Genomic DNA, 22,161 nt, shown 5'->3' with positions numbered 1-22,161 from the left:
CTCAGGACTAACCCAGTCAAAGAAGAGACAGAGAGAGTTTGTGGACTTGCCACAACATGAACCTTTAGCCATTCCTCCCATTCAGGATGTGGTGGAGGATGATTTCTTGGAGTATGGCCTCCCCCCTGATGCCCTGCCCCCAGAAAGCTTGATAGATGATATAGGGTGTCAGATAAGTATTTGTTAAAGAACCCTGCAGCTGAGCCAGAGGTTATTACTCAGGGGGCTAAGGACAGTTCCTCCAAAAATCCCATACCTTCGGGCAAGGAGAGCAGAGCCATAGACCGATGGGGCAAGAAGGTCTACACTTCAGCTACCCTAGCCATTGGAGCTCTCAATTGCCAATTCCATATGGTTAATTATCAACAGAACATGCTGGACTTATTAAATCAGAAAATTTCCACCTTACCAGAAAGTACTACTATCAGAGAACAAGGAGGTCTGATGCACTCCAGCTCTCAAGTGGCAAAGCATTCCCTACATTGCGGCTTTGATCCTTTGGAAGCCTGTAGCAGGGCTGCAGTTTCTGGCTCAGTCATTAGAAGGCATGCATGGTTGAGGGAACAACCATTGCCTGATCAGGTTAAATCAAAACTTCTGGACAATTGTTCGGCCCTAAGGCAGAGGAGGTGATTAAGAAAATGGAAGACAAGGCCAAGTCAATGCAGACAGTCAAGGACTTCCTGCTGGTACAACCCCCAGATTCAGCAGTAACTTCCCTACCAAGCACTGGTCCTCTCCTGCCCAAGCAAAAAAAAACTGCAAAGGAAGGGACGCAGAGATAGGCTGTCCAGGCACCAGCAGCAAAGCCAGCTGAGGCCTAGACAGTGGACCTCTACTACATCTAGGCAAGGGAGTTCTAAATCCACTCCCTGCCCTAAGGATCACAATGACTCCTCTCCCCTCTGCCCCCCCCAGACAGACTAGGAAGAAGAGGAAGGCTTTCCCTATTGCTAAACAAGTGGTAAACCATCACTGCAGACCGTTGGGTCTTAAAAATAATTTCTAAAGGATACAGGTTCACTTTCATAGAGAACCCCAGATTTTCAGATTTTCCAGATGTACCAGCAAACCAGAGGACAGAGGCCATCCGCCAAATTCAAAAACTTTGTGCTCAATTGAGCAGTTGAGCCAGTACCAAAGCAACAAGCCAGAAAAGGATTTTATTCAAGGTTGTTCCTAGTACCCAGAAAAGAGGGAACCTGGCGCCCTATTCTAGACCTACCCACATTAAATCTGTCCCTCCTAGTGCCAAAATTCAAAATGCTGACCCTTCACAAGCTCTTGCCAATGTTGGCGCCAAATGCTTGGCGAGTGACCCTAGATCTGAGGGATGCCTACCTCCATATCCCCATAAGGGAGTCCTGCAGGAGTTTCCTACGCTTCAGAGCAGGCTCAGAGCATTTTCAGATGTTCTTCGTGTTTCACTGTTGCTGTCGTCAACTGTGGGGTATCCCTGCTGTGGTAGCTCTCTGCCGGCCCGAATACCAAAGTCAATTTTTTTTGCATTGACTGCAGTCGATTATAATCTGATGTCAGATAGTCAGTGCTATAAAGCAAGGCAGCCAACGTCACTACATCAGTCTTTTTTGCCATAGAGCCTGTAGTTCAGAAGCAGTTCACATGAGTGCCGGTTGGTCACTACCAGAGTTTGAATTTCAGCTGAAAACATATAAACCTAAGTAGGGACCCTTTTTTCTTCCACTAACCAATGTCCGAAAAAGTTAACATTTGACTCACCTGTGGAAAGCAGATCCCACACCGAGACTTCCATTCTTACTGAAACACTTGTTTATGCCCAGACTATGATGTGCCCTCTTTAATGCGAGAACCATTTGTCATAGAATGCTTATTGTAGACAGTTATTTTCATGTTCTGTCTTCGCATTCTGATATGGTGACCATCAGCCAACAATCCGTGGATATTCTGAAAAAACCCAGAGATAAAGATAGAGACAGACCACACAACGCTAAGGCTTCCAACGGCTCTACCGCTAAGCAGGTCACCAGTTATATGGAATTCAGTGAGGCACTTTCGCAGCCCCTGATACCCAATTTGATATCTACACAGGCCTCTGCCGAGAACCTTTCGGTGTCCAGTATGCACCAGAAATCTTCCTCATCTTCCAAGCCTTTGACTGTCTCTACCTCGGTTGGGTCTGGAGCTGGGATGCAGGCACAGGCTTCCGTGGAGGCCTTTCACACTACTGAATCTAGATAAAAACTGACGTCTTCTCATTCGACTACCATTTCTCTCAGACAGACTGATTCTCTCAGGCCTAGAAGCCAGGCCACTCCTAGAAAATCTGCTTCTAGCCACCATCTTGCTCCTGCTCCACCATCCCAAGCACAAATGCTTAAAATGGCGGAGGATCTCATCTCCCTTATCCGGGGTTGTCAGGCCACAACTTCGAAAAGGAAAAGGCACCCTTCTCCAGAAATTATGACAGAACAGGATTCTGAGGAATCTGACTATTCAGATTTTGAAGAGGAACAGTAACCTCTGACTGCTTATGAGGATTCAGATGCAGAGGAATCCATCCCTTCTGCCTCTCCTCTAGAGGACCTTTCTTTTGGGGAACCCTTCTCATCCTCAGGAACATTTCCAGTGGGAATCTCAGGACTTACCCCAGTCTAAGAAAAGTTTCTGGACTTGCCCCGGTATAGACCCCTGGCCATCCCCCCTATTTTAGACGTGGTGGATGGTGTTTTCCATTAATCCAGCTTAGCCCCTGATGCCCTCCCCCCCTGCTCTCAGTAAACCTGACAGGTGTTAGAGAGTATCGGATTCTCATAAATACCTGTACACAAATCCTGCTGCAGACCCAGATATCATTACACAGGACCTAAAGGAGCTAAGACTTGTTCTGCCAAGAATCCGATTTCTTCTGACAAGGATTCCAGAGTTCTGGACAGATGGGGTAAAAATTATACACCTCTGCAACCTTAGCTATCAGAGCAGTCAACTATCAGTTCTATATGTTAAAATATCAACAACACACTTTGGAACTATTAAAACAAAAGATTTCTACCTTTCCTGACTGTGCCAATTCAAAAGAGTTAGTAGATTTACTCCACTCTGCTTGTCAAGTGGCCAAACACTCATTACACTGTGTATATGATGCCCTAGAAGCCTCTTGCAGGGCAACAGTGTCAGGATCTGTCATTAGGAGACATGCATGGCTGAAGCCTGATCATGTCAAGTCTAAACTTATTGATGTACCCCTGGATAAGGACCCCTTGTTTGGAGTAAAAGCAGAAGAGGTGCTTAAAAGGATGGAAGATAAAGCAAAATCTATGCAAGCAGTAAAGTATTTCTTTCAGGTTCAACTTCCCAGGTTCAGCAGGAACTTTCCCTCTAAGCACTGGTCCTTCCCTGCACCTAGCAGACAGGGCCAAACCATCCAGACCCCTATCCCAGGGCCATCAGAGAAGCCAACAGTGGACCACTTCCATCCCAAAGGCAGGGAGTTCTAAGCCACCCTTGTATGGCAAAAACTCCCAATGACTCACCCTCCCCCCTCTCACCAAAAACTAGGAGGAAAGCTCTCCCTCTTCAAAGAAAATTGGCTTTCTGTAAGAAAGGATCAATGGGTCTTAAAGATCGTTTTTCAGGGAATCAAATTCCCCTTCATCAAACTCCCAATTCCAAGAGGGTATCCAGACTTACCTCCAAATCAGTGGGCAAAGGCAATGAATCAGGTCCAGACTCTCATATCCCAGGTGGCAGTAGAACTTGTCCCCTCAGAAGAAACAGGCAAAGTCTTTTATTCCATACTATTCCTTGTTCCCAGAAAAGAGGGCACTTGGTGCCCCATCCTGGATCTATCCATTCTGAACACCTCTCTGATGGTCCCCAGATTCAAAATGATAACTTTGCAGCATCTGCTGCCTATGCTGACAGAAAATTGCCTGGAGAGTGACCCTAGACCTAAAAGATGCCTACCTCCTCATCTCCATAAGGGAATCCTGCAGGAAATTCCTTCGCTTCAGAGCAGGATCGCAACACTTTCAGTTGTCTGCGCTGCCCTTTGGCTTATCTACTGCACCCAGAGTATTCACCAAATGCTTAGCCCCGGCCATAGCATTTTGCAGACAGAGAAATGTACAGATTTACCCTTACCTGGGCGCCTGCCTCATTCAGGCAGAGTGCAAAGAAAAGCTGGTCCAGGACCTTCTCTTTGTCAAATCCCTCCTAACTTCCCTAGGGTTCACCATCAACAAGAAATCAAAGCAAACTCCCACCAGGAAGATAATTTTCTTGGGAGCCCTGTTAGGCACTGCATCCCAAATGGCCTACCTGTCCCCAAAAAAGCAGAGCATCGTGCCTCTACTTTATACAGCTGGCTTCCAGAAGTCACCTCACTGCGAGGAAGTTCCTGCAAGCCCTGTTGTGCATGGCATCTTGCATCCTTCTAATCCCTCTGGCCAGGCTTCACATGAGACAATTTCAGTGGTATCTAACAAACCTTTGGTGTCAGCACTCAATCTCTAGAGACCTCTTTCCCTCTGATCCCATGTATAAGGGCTGAGTTTCTCTGGTGGGCAGAGGCCTGTGCCAAAAACAAGGGTCTTCCCTTCACCATACGCCCTACCGGCCAGACCATCACCACCGATGCCTCAGACATTGCTTGGGGCGCTCGCCTAGCAGGCAAGTGCACCCAAGGTCTTTGGGATGCCCAGCACCTTCCCTTACACATCAGTCAGAAAGAAATGATGGCATTACAAAATGCTTTGACATCCTTCAAAACCCCATCTCAGGCCAAGGGTTCTCATTATAAAAACAGACAACACCACAGTAATGTGGTATATCAATAAATAGGGGGGACCCAATCTTCCCCTCTTTGCAGGCTAACCATGAACCTCTGTCTGACAGCCGCCTCCATGGGTGTACACCTAATTGCCAGATACCTACCAGGGGTCAACAACACCCTGGCAGACCACCTAAGCAGAAACTTACTGGACCTCCACGAATGGCAGCTCCACAGGGAAATCTTTCTGCAAATCACTCTGGAGTGGGGGACTCCGGAGGTGGATCTCTTTGCTTCGCACCTCAACCACCAGCTACAAAAGTTCTGTACCAGGGAGTATCAACTCCTAGCATGGAAGGTGGATGCCTTGACCTTCCCCTGGAACTCCCCCTTTGTGTACATGTTCCCTCCTCTGCCTCTTATTCCCAAGATACAGATCAAAATAAGGGAGGAGAGACCAAAGGCCATCCACATTGCTCCAGATTGGCACAGACAGCATTTGTACCCCTTACTGCGCAGCCTGACTTTACAGCCCCCCAAGCAGCTTCCTCTGATCTCAGACCTCTTGACTTAGGTGGGGGGGAGGTACTGCACCCAGACTTGCAGACTTTCAATCTTTCAGCATGGCTTATACCTTAAAAGCTAACAAGAAGTGCCTGTTAAGCAAACAGGTCCTAGACATTATCACAGAGGCCAGAAGGCCAAGCACCAGAAAATCTTAACGCAGGGAAATGGAAAAGATTCTGCTCCTGGAGTCAGCCACATCCTTCCATCCCTCTTATCTTGGATTACCTAGCCGAGTTACTCAAAAGTGGACTGTCCTTTTCTTCTATTAAAATCCATGCCTCAGCCATTTCAACCCATTACGATTCAGACCTACCCCCCTTCTCTCATCCTTTGATTAAACAATTCCTCAGAGGGGCTTCTGATGTCAGACCTCCCAGAAGGGCTCACACGCCAGCCTGCGACCAGAATTATGTTTTAGATAAACTACCTTACCTCCTTTCGAACCTGCTGCTTCAACAGAATTGAAATACCTCCCCTGGAAGACTGACTTCCTACTATCACCTCAGCCAGAAGGGTTTCAGAACTTCAGGCACTCATGGCTGTTGAGCTCTCCATCATTTTCCATGCAGACAAGGTTTCCCTGAGGACTAACCCCTCCTTTATGCCCAAGGTGGTATCTGATGTGACCCTCAACCAGGCCATAAACCTACCCACCTATTTTCCCAGCCCTCAAAACCAGGGGGAAAGAATTCTGCATTCGCTAGACATGCACAGACAACTCAGATACTATCTGGACCGTACTAAACCCTTCAGAAAAACAGACCAGCTGTTTGCCCCAGGGGCAGAGGGAAAGCCCATTTCCAAGCAAACCATTTCCAAATGGATATTACACTGTATCCATTTCTGCTACAGACTACATGGGACCCCCCCCACAAGTCTGTTCGTACCCATTCCACTAGGGCAGCCTTCACTTTCACAGCCTTCCTCAGAGGAGTCCACAGCAGGGACATCTTGAAAGCTGCCACCTGGACCTCTGTCCATACCTTTACAAAGTATTACCACCTACCTCTTTTTTCTAAGTGTAGGGCAGGGTTTGCTTCTGCAGTTCTGCAGGGCTTGCTGACCCATGCCTAGGGCTCTAACCTATCCTTCCACTCCTCTCCTCAGCTTTGAGAATCCTCCCACAGGTGTGACTGCAACAGTGAAACACGAAGAACATAGTACAGTTGTGCACACTTACCTTAAATGTAGATGTTTGAGTATATTCACTGTTGCAGTCCTGGTTTCCCTCCCTCCATCCCCCTTATATCCTCTTTCCCTAGGGGGACATAAGCTTCCCATGGTGGCTTTTAGCCACCAAGACCACTTTACCTTATTTCCTTGTGCATCTGACGGGTTAGGGCAAGAAAAACTGATGTAATGATATCGGCTGCTTTGCTTTATAACACTGACTACCAGACATCAGACTCCAGGCAACTGCAGCCAATGCAAAAAAAATTGACTCTGGTATTCAGGCCGGCCGAGGGCTACCACAGCAGGGATAACCCACAGGTGATGACTGCAACAGTGAATACACTCTAACATCTACATATATGGTAAGTGTACACAACTGTACTTTCTCTACTCTGCCCTTTGGCTTATCTACTGCTCCCAGAGTCTTCACCAAGTGCCTGGCTCCTGTCATTGCCTTTTGCAGACAGAAAGACATACAGATTTACCCCTATTCTGACGACTGCCTCATCCAGGTGAACACCAAGGAGAAACTCCTGCAGGATCTTACCTTTGTCCAAACCCTCCTAACGTCTCTGGGATTTAGGGATTTACCATCAACAGGGACAAAACCACATTCCAACCCACAAGATGGCTAACCTTCTTAGGAGCTCTCCTGGACACATTTGCCCAAAGAGCCTTCCTCTCTCCAGAGATGCAGAGCTTTCTCTCCCTCTGCTTTTCTCAGCTAGCTCGCAAGACCCACCTCACAGCAAGGAAGTTCCTGCAAGCACTCTGGTATGTGGCATCCTGTTGGTGCCTTTGGCCAGGCTTAACATAAGAAAACTACAATTGTACCTCAGAAACCTATGGTGCCAACACTCACAGTCACTGGATTCCCTGCTTGAGGAACGAACTTTTATGGTGGGCAGAACTATGTAATTTGAACAGGGGTCTACCCTTTATCACCCTTCCCCAAGGGCAAACCATAACCACCAATGCCTCAGACACAGCTTTGGGAGTTCACTTAGGAGACGTGCACTCAGGGCACCTGGGATCAGGGAGATCTAGCCCTCCATATCAACCTGAAGGAAATGCTGGCAGTGCACAGGGCAATAATAGCTTTCAAAGTCCACCTCAGACCAGGAGTACTCCTGCTCAAAGCAGGCACCACTGCAGTCATGTGGTACATCAGCAAACGGGGGCACACACTCCTACCCCCTTTGTCACCTAGCTATGCTAATCTGGCAGGCAGCCTCAATGATGGCACTGTATCTGATAGCCCAGGACATTCCAGTGGAACACAACACCCTGGCAGACCAGCTCAGCAGATGTGTCCTGAACCCCCATGAGTGGCAGCTACACAGGGAGGCCTTTCCTCAGCATCATACACGCCTGTGGGATGCCATAGGTAGACCTCTGTGCAACAACAGAAAACAGGCAGCTGACCAGGTTCTGCTCAAGGGACTTCCACCCTTGAGCTTGGAAGCTGGATGCTCTCTCCTTTCACTGGGGCAGCTTGTTTGTGTACGCATTCCGTCCCTTACTGTTGATTCCCAGGGAGGGAAGGGCTATCCTCATTGCCCCAAACTGGCCCATGCAGCACTGGTACCCCTTCCTGCTCAGCCTGATTGTGAAGCTACCCATAAGCCTGCCTCTCACAGCAAAACTGCTAACCCAAGAAAAAGGGTCAGTTTTGCACCCAAATCTTCAAACTCTCAGCCTATCCGCATGGCTTGTACCCCAAAGCCAGATATCAGGTCACCTTTGAGCAAGCAGGTTCTGGATATCATTAAGAAGGCCAGGAGGCCCAGCACCTGGAAATACTATTCCGCAAAATGGAAAAGGTTTACTGCCTGGTGCCACAATAAGGGTGAAAGCAGTACACATGCCACTCTCACATTGGTTCTGGACTACCTGCCGGAGCTCGTACAGAAGGAATTGTCATACTCCTCTATCAAAATACATGCATCAGCTATCTCTGTTCATGCCCCAACAGAGCAACTGATGATGTTCATTGTGTTACACTGCTGCAGTCATCACACTTGGGTTATCCTGCCGTCAGGCGGTCCTGCAGTCGGCCAGAGTTCCAAAGTCTTGGTCCGGCGTCGGTTGCTGTCATTTCTTCCCTGACGTCAGTGCATCATGGGTATATAATATACATCCGACGCCATTTTCTTCAGTCTTTCTTGCCGCACGGTGCCCGAAGCAGAAGCAAATACCTCGCAAGGACTTCCACTCTTACTGTATTCCATGCCTAGGCCCTGATCACGATGTCACTAGTTGTCGGTTTTGTGCTAGATTCAACAAACGCAGTATAAAGAGACTTTTTGATTTTGCTTTATACTACTTTGGCCGAAGGTTCAATTATACCATGCCGTCTGATCAGCCGACAACATCAGTACCAAAAAAACGCAAAGACAAGGATAAAGACCGGCATCCGATGTCCAAAACTGACGACGAAACCTTTTCTAGGCCAGTCGCCGGTTCTCAGTGAGACGCTTTCACAGCCCCTAACACCTGCTACCTCAGAGCCACAGGCCGCTTCCGACTTCTACGTGGAGATAGCTAGGCCTCTGGAAACTCAAGGTATTGGGCCTACGGAAACTAATCCCTCAGATGGGTCCGGAGCCGCCGAGCAGGCACTGGCTTCTGAGGGTGTTTTCAGACCTTCACAACTTACCATTAAAACAACAGTCAAGACAAAGGTACCATTAAAGACAAAGAAACAAGTACAGCATTCTCCTGGACAGTCCTCCATGCCTAAGAAACAGATGCTTAAAATGTCCGAAGACCTCATTACTCTAATCAGGGGTTCCCATCCCCCTCCTGAGAAAAGGCCTAGGCAGGATACAGACTATGACTCCTCTGATCAGGTTTCCATTTCCTCTGATTCCTCTTCAGACCAGGGATATTCTTTACCCCCTATGAGGACTCTGATGCTGAGGAATCTATCTTTTCAGCCTCTCCTCCAGAGGATTACTCTTTTGGGGAAACTTTACATACCATGAGGGAACATTTCCATTGGGAAAGTCAGGAATACTCAGAATCCAAGAAAAGGCTCAGGGATTTCCTCTTATTGCCTCCGCACAGGCCCCTGGCTATTCCGCCTGTGCTAGACATTGTGGATGATGTGTTCTCTGAATCCAGCTTATCTCCTGACTCTTTGCCCCCTGCTCCAGCCAAGCCAGATGGGTATTATAGAGTCCTTGACTCTCACAAGCTTCTTTAAAAAACCCTTTTGCTGATCCAGAAACTATTTCCCAGGGTCCAAAAGAGGTGAAGGCTTCCATTGCAAAAAATCCAGTACCCTATGACAGAGATTCCAGAGCTTTGGATAGATGGGGGAAGAAAGTATACACGTCTGCAACTTTAGCAGTAAGAGCTTTAAATTGCCAGTTTCACATGCTTAAGTACCAACAATATTTAATGGCTCAGTTAAAACAGAAAATGCTTGCTAGCTCAGAAGCTCCTGATTTTAAAGAAATGCAGGATTTATTGCATGCAGTTGAACAAGTGGGAAAACATACTCTGCAATGTGGTTTTGATTCTTTATAGGCCTCTTGTAGAGCCGCAGTTACAGATTCTGTTATTCGAAGACATGCTTGGTTAAAAGAACAGAGTTTACCTGATCATGTTAAGGCAAAGTTATTGGATGCTCCTTTACAACATGATGCCTTGTTTGGGGTTAAGGCAGAAGAGGTGTTAAAGAAAATGGAGGATAAAGCTAAATATATGCAAACAGTCAAGGATTTCTTACAGGTACAGCCACCTCGGTTTAGCAGAAATTGGCCAACACAAAATTGGTCCTTTCCAGTGTCAGACGGGCCACAGAGAGGCAGATACAGACACCCAAGAGGCAGATCTCAACCCCAAGGCTCAAATAGACAATGACAGTGGGGCACCTCAACTCCAAAAGAAGGTGAGGACAAGTCTCAACCTTACAGGAAACAATCACAATGACTTTCCTTTGCGTACGCCAAGCACGTCCCTTCTGGAAGCCCCCTTAGGGGGAAAACTAGCACTTTTTTCCCAAAACTGGCAAACAATCACCCAAGACAAATGGGTCCTGAATATTGTGTCTCAAGGTTACAGATTCCGCTTCCATACTTTACCAAAGCTAAAAGGAATGCCAGACCTGCCACAAAATCAGTGGGGAGAGGCACAAAAACAAATTTCAGCCCTCATGGACATGAGAGCTATACAAAAGTACCCCAACAGGAACAAGGCCAAGGATTTTACTCAAGACTCTTCCTGGTCCCCAGAAAGGACAAAGCGTGGAGGCCTATACTGGACCTTTGAATTCTGAATACTTACCTGGATATTCCGAAATTCAAAATGTTGACATTACAGCAGCTTCTACACATGCTGGGCAAGAAGGCTTGGCTTGTTACTCTGGACCTCAAAGAGACGTACTTGCATGTCCCTATCGGACAAAATTGCAGAAGATACCTCAGATTCAAAGCTGGTACAATGCACTACCAATTCTCTGCACTGCCCTTTGGCTTATCTACTGCGCCCAGGGTCTTCACAAAGTGCCTGGCACCAGTAATTGCATTTTGCAGACAAAAATGAATTCAAATATATCCATACCTGGACGACTGCCTCATTTAAGCAGAGACAAAGGACATTCTTCTACAGCATCTGGCATTTGTGAAAAAGTTGCTAATTTCTCTAGGGTACACAGTAAAAGAAAAGAAGTCAAAACTAGTGCCTTCACAACAGATTATATTCCTGATTATATTCCTGGGTGCCAGCTTAAATACAACGGCCCAGATGGGTTACCTCACGCCAGGCAAACAAGTGCAACTGACTCAATACTTTCAACTACTGGCAAAAACGTCTCATCTCCCTGCAAGAAAAATTTTGCAGGCCCTGGGATTCAGGCATCCTGCATTCTACTAATACCATATGCCAGACTGCACATGAGGAAATTACAATGGTACCTAAAAAGTATTTGGACTCAACATTCTCACAGTCTAGAAGCAGTAATTCCAATAATTACCTGCCTACAACAGGAGTTTCGATGGTGGGCACAGGCATGCCACCTAAACAAGGGTCAGCCTTTTACCCAACCCACAGCCAGGCAAACTCTAACAACAGATGCTTCGGATTACGCCTGGGGAGCACACATGGCAGGCAAATGCATTCAGGGCAAGTGGACCACAGACCAGATGCATCTTCACATCAATCAAAAAGAGATGTTGGTTGTTCAAAATGCCCTAACAGCTTTCAAGGACCTTCTACATCCAGGACAACTATTACTAAAGACAGACAACACCACAGTAATGTGGTACATAAACAAACAAGGGGGCACTCATTCCTATCCCCTATGCAGGCAAGCCATGACCTTGTGGAACACAGCTCTAACATACCAAGTTCACCTGCAAGCACAATTCCTGCCAGGAAAGAAAAATACTCTGGCAGACGACCTAAGCAGAAATATCATGGACCCTCATGAATGGAAATTGAATCCACAAATCTTCAGCATGATAACACAAGAATAGGGATGCCCAGACTTAGATCTTTTTGCCTCCCCTCTGAATTGCCAACTACAAAAATTCTGCACAAGGACTTATCACAAACAAGTATGGAAAGTGGATGCTCTTCTGTTCAGCTGGAAAAACCTAAAAGTCTATGCCTACCCACCACTGCCTTTACTTTCAAAGGTACTCCTAAAAGCCAGACAAGAAAAAGCACAGATGATCCTGATTGATACAGACTGGCCACGCCAGCAGTGGTACCCTATCTTAAGGAACTTGGCTCAGGGCCCACCATGGATTTTGCCCCAAATTCCACACCTTCTGACTCAACAAAACAGTCAGATCCTGCACGGTCAGCTCAAAACCCTAAACCTGGCTGCATGGCAGATAGTTTAGTCAAACAGGCAACACCTCTATCTAAAGCTGTTATGGATGTCATTTTGGAGGCCAGGAGGCCTAGCACCAGGAAAGCTTACTCAGAAAAATGCAAGAGATTCTGCGCCTGGAACCAGGCTCACAGCCTTGACCCTCTTGTTCCAAACATTCTTCAGATTCTACAATACTTAACTGAGATGCTGGACAGGGGCCTATCCTTTTCATCAATTAAGATTCACGCCTCTGCCATTTCTGCACATTACAACACGGATCCTCCTTTATTCACTCATCCCTTGCTAAAGCAGTACCTCAGAGGGGCTAAAAGCATAAGACCGCCCCGGAGAGCACCAACTCCAACTTAGGACCTCAGTTTTGTTTTGGAAAATCTGACCCTACCACCTTTTGAGCTAGCCAATACAGCCGACCTAAAATTTTTATCATGGAAAACAGCTCTGCTCCTGGCAGTAACTTAAGCACGAAGAGTCTCAGAGCTACAGGCATTAATAGCAGTGGAACCTTTTATCATTTTTCATCAGGACAGGGTATCTTTAAGGACAAACCCTACCTTCATACCAAAGATGATATCTATTGTGGCTCTTAACCAAACCATCCATTTGCCTACTTTTTATCCAAACCCCCAAAATAAAGGGGAAAAACTTCTGCATTCTTTGGACATACACAGGCAGCTATGCTTCTACTTGGACAAAACAAAGCTTTTAGGAAAACTGATCAACTGTTTGTAGCATATGCTGCAGGATCACAAGGCCAAGGCTGTCTCAAAGCAGACTATATCCAAATGGATAGGACACTGTATTCGGTACTGCTACACACAGCATGGAAAATCAGTCCCTAATAACATTAGGCCTCATTCCACCAGGGCAACAGTCACTTCAACAGCCTTTCTCAGAGGAGTACCTACCAAGGAAATTCTGGAGGCTGCAACTTGGAGTTCAGTGCACACCTTCACCAAGCATTACCACCTGCCTCTCTACTCTAAATCCAGAGCAGGATTTGCCACTACAGTTCTGCAGGGCCTCTTAGCCAATCCTAATTCTTTATAGACCAGCCACCCAAGACTAGCTTTGGGATTCAACCCAAGTGTGATGACTGCAGCAGTGTAACACGATGAACAAAGTACAGTTTTGTACCTACCATAAATGTAGATGTTCGAGTGTTCACACTGCTGCAGTCCAGGTTACCCTCTCTCCATCCCCTCTGAACTAGTTGGACTTATCTATACCCTTCTATCCTATACAACCTTTCGGGTGTATTTGCTGGTAACTGAAGGTATTGTTTTTATTTTATATGTATATTTTTGATTAGCGTTATGTATCGCCTACCCACTTGGGGGCACCTGACATCTGGGGCAAGAAAAATTGAAGAAAATGGAGTCAGATGCATATTATATACCCCTGGCACAATGACGTCAGGGAAGAAGCAACAGCAACCGACGCCGGACCAAGACTTTGGAATTCTGGCCGACTGCGGGACCGCCTGACGGCAGGATAACCCAAGTGTGATGACTGCAGCAGTGTGAACACTCGAACATCTACATTTCTGGTAGATACAGAACTGTACTTTCTCACATCCCTTTTAAAAACAATTCCTTAGAGAGGTGTCACACATCAGACCACCTAGAAGGCCACCTGCTCCAGCATGGGACCTGAACTTTGTCCTGATTTTGCCTCCGTTTGAACCAGCTGCCTCAGCAGAACTAAAACACCTCTCTTGGAAGACCACCTTCCTGCTGGCCATAGCCTCAGCCAGGAGGGTTTCTGTGTTGCAGGCCCTCATGACCATTGAACCCTTCATTATCTTCCATGCAGGCAGGGTGTGTCTTAGAACCCAACCCCTCCTTTATGCCTAAGTTGGTCTCTGACATGACCCTTAATCAGGCTATCCATCTCCCTACCTTTTTTCCCCAAACCCACAAAATAAGGGTAAAGGATTCTGCATACATTAGATGTGCAAAGACAGCTTAGATACTATCTGGATAGGACCAAGTATTTCAGATAGACTGACCAGCTGCTGGTCATCTGTGGGGAGAGGGAAAACCAATATCCAAGCAGACCATTTTTAAATGGGTATCGCACTGCATCCATTTCTGCTACTCCTTTTATGGAAAGATGCCTCCTAAATCAATCCGAACCCATTCTACTAGGGCAGCGTCAACTTCCAGTGCCTTTCTTAGAGGAGTTCCTACCAAGGGTATTTTGGAAGCTGCCACCTAGACATCAGCACACCATCTCCAAACACTTCCAGCTGGCTATTTCCTCCAAATCCCAGGCAAGCTTTGCTTCAGCAGTCCTGCAGGGCATGCTGGTTTCCACTTAAAGCAGTGCAAGCCTAGATTCAGTCTTCTTCCCTTCCTTCCTTCCACCCTACTTCTCAGCTTTGGGAATCGTCCCACAAGTGATAACTGCAACAGTAAAACATGAAGAACATAGTACAGTTGTGTACACATACCATAAATGTCGATGTTCGAGTCTGTTCACTGTTACAGTCCTGTTTCCCTCCCACCTTCCCACTCTTTATTTCCATCATAGTTAATGGGCTACCCCAGGTTGGCCTTCTTCAGGCCTTCTTGGCGGGGCTGCTATATGTTGGGGCAAGAAAAACTGATGTAATGGCACCGGCTGCCTCCTTTTATAGTCCTGATGACCTGATGCAAGTCTCAGGCGACCGACAGCCAACGCAGGAGGGGGAAATCCTATACTCTGGCTACCCAGCAGGGATAACCCACAGTGAATACACTCGAACATCTACATTTATAGTAAGTTCACACAACTGTACTTTGTTACCATAACGTTTTATCTGTGTTGTCCATCTTCATTCCATTAACCTTCCCAACTCCCTTCCACATCCAATTTTTGGGAAGCCTAGTAGAATATATGCACTTCTGGTTTGCATGCTTTTTGTAGTGTAGTTAATGATTGATAGGAATTATGTTCTGAGGTACTGTGGTGGAGAGGGGCATTATGGATAGAGAGGAAGAGCTCAAATCAGGAGTCTCGAGCTAGTAGAAGTTGGCCGGTCGGTTCCAAGCACAGGTTAACATAATGAGGATGGACAACACAGATGCAACGTTATGGTAAGAGCATAACTTCTTTTTACTGACTATACTTCATCTTATTTTGTTCTGTGTCACCTGCTTGGCTATTCATTCATATCAAGTGTGCCTAAACAGTCTGTCTGCACTTAACTTAGGTTATTCTCCTGTGTTTTTTAAAATAATTTTTAAATCATTGATAATGACAAGAGGAAGGCTTAAACTTTTTATCATATGATTTATAAATGAACATTATTATGGATGTGGTTTGCAGCATATGTTTGAATTGGCAAGTCATAATAAATATTCATTTGTAGTGTTTTATTAACAATTACTTGAAAGCATCCATTTTATTGCTTCAGGTGTTGTAAACTTTGTACAACAAGAAGGAAATGATTTATAATGATGAAAAAAAAATAAAGGGTGTTTGGGGAAGGAGTTTGCTTTTCCATTGGCGCTGAGTGATGTAAAAGGAGAAAGGCCTTATTCTATGGATTTGATTCCCCTTTGTTATCTTAACCACATCTCCGTGCTGCTGTAGCTGAAGACATTGGTAAGTAGACTTTGTGCTAATTGTTATGGATTTTGAATCTACAATGTTGGCACTAGAAATGAGGTAAATGAGATATAAATCCCACCCATTGTCCTCAAATAATATGTAACAAACTGGTGTGGGTGGGAGGTTGGCATAATGGTTAGGGTGTTTACCTTACAAATACAAGGTGCAGGGTTTGATTCTCACATGGGGTAACTGGTTAGGTTTAAAATGGGCCATAAGGGCAGTTAGCTTAGTTCTAGTCTATGAACCTATGTTATGTACAAATAATTTGGTGTCACCAAGTAATGTATGACAAGCGAGGATGTGGTGTGTTGCTCCACACGGTTGCAAATATGTTAGCATGAGAGAAGAGAGAAGCGATGAGCCTTGTATGGTAAGTGCACACTGCTGATTCTTGTAATAGTAGGCACTTGCCACACTCAAATGAACTTTACACTGTACAACTGCATATTAGAGTTTTAATCATATACAAGAATTCCATTAAACTCTCTCTCTCTACCCTAGTATTTCTTTCTTCTGTAACTAATTCAGTCTTCTCTTCTCCATTCTAAAAATCAATGGCCAGAAGAGCATCTGTGTAGCTGTTTTATAACCACCACCACCCCTGCAACAACTACACTATTGTAGAAGGGTTATTGTGTTAGTTGTCTACTACCACTAATCACAAAACCGTAGAGTGGATCCCAGTATCTGCTAGCTACCCTACATCTTCTATCAACACCTACAGTTTCACCCAGCTCATCAAATCTCCTACTACATATAACTAATTTTTCAACCACCCGTCTATTCTAGACTGATTCCTAACATCAGATCTAAGTAAAAGAATTCTCCTCTGTCGCACTTTCATATTCTGCCAGTGACCAGTTGCCAACCTTCACATTGGAAGACTACTGATACACTCCAAAAGGAGCCACTACTGCAACACAGTTTATAGTCGAGCTAAATTTAGCAAAGGCACCTTCAGTGACTTTCTAAAACTTTGCAGTTGGCATTCATTAAAATCCCTACCCCAGATGATGCTATTACATACTTCAGCATAACCTTTCTTAGAATTCTAAATCTAGCAGCCCCAGTCATACATGAGTAAGATTCCATCCTGCACCATAGCTATCTAGAGCCAGCAAGTAACTCATGAGGTTGAGAGACAAAGCCTGGATGCCTTGGATTAACAAAACTGAATCCAGTTTACAATATTTTAGACAGCTCCGCAACCTAACCAAAAGCAAAAACATTAGAACTGGCAAATAACCTACTGCAGCTAATTCATCCTATACTAGCAACCCTAAGCGGTTCTGGCCAGTCATACATAATATGCTAAACTAGGCCACCATTTGTTTTGATGCTGTTTCACTAAAAACTTATTTTGTTAATTGCATGTTCCAAATGTCAGTCATGTTACATTATGTTAATGTAATCAGAGCTTTTCTCCCTGGGCCCCCACTGAAAAGGAATAACTACTGTCCCTTTGGACTTTCCTGATCCGTAGACGCAAGTAAGTAATCCCCGTCTCCCCTGAGTTTTTCACCAACCTTAGACTTTGAGTCCAGTGCTTGCCAGTGTAGTATTACCAACAGCCATCAAAGTTTATCCAGAATTATTTTAGATACATGCATGTGCAAGCCCGTGTGCACACACACATATACACACACGCACACACAAACACACACAGTATTTTCCAGAAAAGGGTGTAAATGATAACTCTCCAGTATCAACAGTCTCCCCCTTTTCAGGGTAAAGCTGTCACCAGTCAAATTTCCCCTAGTAAAACCAAGGGCATAGAATATTCTTCACTATCGGCTTCAGTATTTTAATGGTAACACTCAGCTACTGGCAGTTGCTTTTCAAAAAACTAAATCATCAGCTACAAGCATTTAAATATTGAGTAGTGAAACTGTTTACTTGAAATAAAGTAAACAGTAAGATGTTACTATGGCATGCTAGCATTTGTATGCACCAATTTGTTTTTAGTATAATAGTATGTATGGTATATTTTCATAGCTGCACCTTGTTCACTAATGTTATTCATGTAATTGTGTTGTGTGTAGACAGCTCATTCTGGTGTCTAATTATTTCTATATAATTGTGCTGTTACTGGTGGATAGAATCACATTAGAGAACCACGACAGATTGCTGCTCGCTATATTTTTATCTGTGACTGCATTACTGTTTGGGGTTTCTTTTCTAATGTTCTTCCAATTGGCTCAGTATCTGCATATACTAAGTATTTGGTGCATGGCATTGTCCTGCATGCGGTAGCTATTTGCTCAGTGTGTTTTTTGTAATCTTTATAAATTTCTAATTTATCTTTACCATCTCAAAGTGCTTACTCCTCTCTGCACTCTTCTTTTCTAGACCTAACACCACTCTTAAGTATTCAACTGCGGTACCATTTTTATCATTCTTATAAGAAAAGCGCAGTCCGGGTCTGAACTGTCTGCAAACAGCTACAGTTAACTTTGAGTATGTGTCTACCTGTTTGAGCCAATATTCATTTTCCCCTGGAGAGCACTCTGCTTTGGTTGTAAGCAGCCCCCCCCCACCACACACACACACACACACACACACACACACACACACACACACACACACACACACATCTTCCACTTTCTCTTATTCCCTTCTGTTAGCAAATAGTATCCATAACTGATCAATACTTTGTGTTTGTAAATTTAAACTGAGACCACAGTAGCCTACTGATACAAGGTTATCCTGTTTTTCCACCTGAGAAATTAAGAAATGACTTAGTTTCAGAGCAGTCCTTGGTCAATTGTGATTGTTTCTTAACACATACTTGTCTTTGCTTTGTGATTGTTTCCAGCCCCTCATACGAGCAACTAACAACTAACAGGGTCTGTACCCGCTTCGCTCCCCACCCTGCCCCCTATTCCCTCCCGCCCCCGGTGGTCCCACCTTTATTGCACTCAAACCCCTCCCATCTTTCTAATAGCCAACCACAGCACTAACCCAACACTACCTCCTCCATCTTCCCACTACTATCACACCTCCTCAACTAACATGTACAAGCATACCTTTCCTGTGCTCACTGCATGCACTCTCCTTGCATATCTTACATCCTACCAAAGCTCCATCATTCCCCCACTCAACCACTACCACTGTACTACTACTCACACCACCACTCATGTCTCACTCACACTCAGCTCCCCTCCCACCAGCTCAAGAACCATCCCTATGCACCCCCCACATATTCTACCAACTATATTACTCAAACATAAAGCATCCCTACAACTTAACATAGTAACCCTCCCACCATACCTATCACCCACAGAGCACAATCATAAAGTTTCCCTTATAATCAAACACATTCAAAAACTGAGAAAATTAATAATCTCATGCTTATCAAGACTAGCCCTAAGTGGAGACATCCACCCCAACCCTGGCCCTACCATCTCCAACCCCAATCTTTATAATCAGACTAGAAACCACAACTTCTCCCATATTACAGCCAATAGAAAGCCAAGTGACTTCCTTCTACTATGCCTAAATATTAGAAGTATATCCAACAAAGTCCATGAACTCCATGCCACCATAGACTTGTACTCCCCAGATATAGTCATCCTGACAGAAACCTGGCTAAAACCTCTCATTACCAGTGAGCAAATACTCCCTACAGGTTACGGCATGCTAAGAGTAGACCGGCTAAACAAAAAAGGAGGTGGTATAGCTATAATATTTAAACAGCATCTAAACATCCAGATCTTAAAATCATCAGCTCCACAAATAGGCAATGAAGAAATAATATATACCAACCTCAAAATTAACCAAAACAAAACCATCAACATAATTGGATGCTACTTCCCACCTGGCCAAAACATCCCTCCCCTAGAAAACCTCCTCAGCTGGTCTACCCACCATCTCCCCCAAGAAACTATCATCTTAGGTGATTTCAATATTGACTGGCAATCCTGTTCTGGCAACAATCCAACCCATCATGTACACCTTCATGGCTTCACTCAACTAGTCCAGTCACCAACCAGGATAAATAAAAATTCCACCAAGCACACTACCCTGGATTGGATACTAGTCAGTAAGAGCCCCCATTCATATATAACAGGCTGCTTATCAGATAGCCTCAGTGATCACTCCCCAACATTCCTACTCAAATAATACCTATACCAAGCTAAACCTGTTATCTACCGTCAAATACATAAAAAACTAAACTTTAACCCACTCACATTCATCTCATCCCTCAAAGAATGTAACTGGTATCCTCTAAAGTACCTAAGTCTAGATGATGCAGTTGAATTTTTTAATACTACCTTCCTGAACATCCTTAATTACCATGCCCCCATACGATTCTCCAGAACCAAAGCACAACCCTCCCCATGGCTACAGAAAACCACCAAGTCAGAAATGAAAAACAGGGATAAAGCCTGGGAGCACTGGCGCAAAACCAAAACCCCCTCAGCTAGACAGAAATTCCTAGAACTATGCAATAGAGTCAAAAAGCTGATAAAACAGGACAAATCCCAATACTACCGGTCTGCCCTAGACTCCTCACAACACAGCCCCAAACAATTCTGGTCCTCCATAAGCTCCATCCTCCACCCAGGTAAAGTCAGTATCCCCCACTCCTAACATCCCTCACTCAGAAAATATTGCTTCCTCATTCAACACACACTTCACCCAAACCATACTATCACTAGCTAAACAACACAACCCCCAACCCACACCTTTAACTAGTAATCTCCCCACTGCCTTCTCTTTTTCTTCTGTACCTACCTCCAACATAAAAAAACTCTTAACTAAACTTAAACCCACCAAATTAGCAGCAGACAGCCTCCCAAGTGAATACCTACAAATCGAAGCTGATGCTCTGGCCTACCCAGTATCCATCTTGATTAACCGATCTCTGTCAGAAAGTTACGTTCCCACACAGTATCACATATAATTCCCCTCCACAAAGGTGGACCCTCCACAGAACTAACCAATTACCGCCCCATAGCTATTCTCTCTCCACTCTCCAAAATACTAGAGAGATGCATACACTCTCAGGTCTCGGACTATCTCCTTACTAACAACCTCCTTTCCAGTACTCAGCATGATTTCCGACCAAACCGTAGCACCACCACTGCCTTACTCTCCTTTACTAACACTATCCTTCAGCATAAAAACAATGGCTATCTCTCCTCTGCTACTTTCCTAGACCTATCTAAAGCATTTGACAAGGTCCCACACAAACAACTTATCTCTGTCCTCAATAACCTATCCTTCTCACAATCGGTCACCAACTGGTTTCAGAGTTACCTGTCTGACCTCCAACAATCCGTTGTGTGGCAGAATGACATATCTCCCCAACTACCTGTCTCCATAGGGGTTCCCCAAGGATCCATCCTTGGACCCCTACTCTTCTCGGTTTACACCAATAATCTAGCCTCTGCTACCAAACATGGCACACTCATACAGTACGCAGATGACTCGACCATCATCTGCTCAGCCCAGTCCCTACCAAAACTGCAAAAAGTCACACAGGAAGCCTTTTCCTCTGTTGAAACATGGTTATCCGATGCCCGATTAATACTCAATCCAAACAAAACTAAACTACTCATCTTCCTACCCACCAAACATACTCAAAACAACTCTCACTTTAACATCACAGCAAAAGACAACACCACTATATACCCAACTGAACATACCAAATTGCTAGGAGTGGAAATAGACAATAAACTAAAATTTGACATTCACATATCTATGACTATAAAAAAAAGTCCACAAAAAATTGGAGCGTTATACAAAAATAAGCAATTTCTCACCAAAGCAGCAAAGATTTCAATAGCAAATTCCCACCTTATCTCCACCCTACTTTATGCCTCTCCAATATATACCAACCTAAGGCAATGTGATCTAAACAAGCTAGAGACCTGCTACAACAAAATCGCCAAATTTGCCACAGGGGCATCCTACCATAGTCACCACTGTCTCTCACTTGCTGAACTGGGCTGGCTTGAACTCCCTCACCTCCTTCAGTGGTATCAACTCTCACTCGCCCACAAACTAGTAAACCATCCACTAAATGTCCCATCCCTCCAGAATCTACTCCAACCCTATCGCACCACCAGACCACTAAGATCCAGCAGCAAAAATCACTTGCAGATCACTAAAGCCAATAACTCTGCTGGTGAAGCAGTATTCTCTTGCGCCATAGCCAAATTATGGAACTCACTCCCACCCACAATTACCTCCATACCATCATGCACCCACTTCAAAACTT

The 22,161-nt window shown here is 44.9% G+C and overlaps 1 protein-coding gene across 2 annotated transcripts in view; it reads left to right on the top strand.

The window, feature by feature from the left end:
* The window catches only part of LOC122791001 (hamartin-like), a 1,885,581-nt gene that overhangs the window by 1,165,660 nt on the left and 697,760 nt on the right, over nucleotides 1-22,161 (top strand). The window lies entirely within an intron of this gene.

Source organism: Protopterus annectens, chromosome 16.part0 (genome assembly GCF_019279795.1).
Source record: "Protopterus annectens isolate FY-2018-M chromosome 16.part0, PAN1.0, whole genome shotgun sequence".
NCBI lineage: Eukaryota > Metazoa > Chordata > Ceratodontiformes > Protopteridae > Protopterus > Protopterus annectens.
This window is presented reverse-complemented; position numbering and strand designations above follow the sequence as displayed.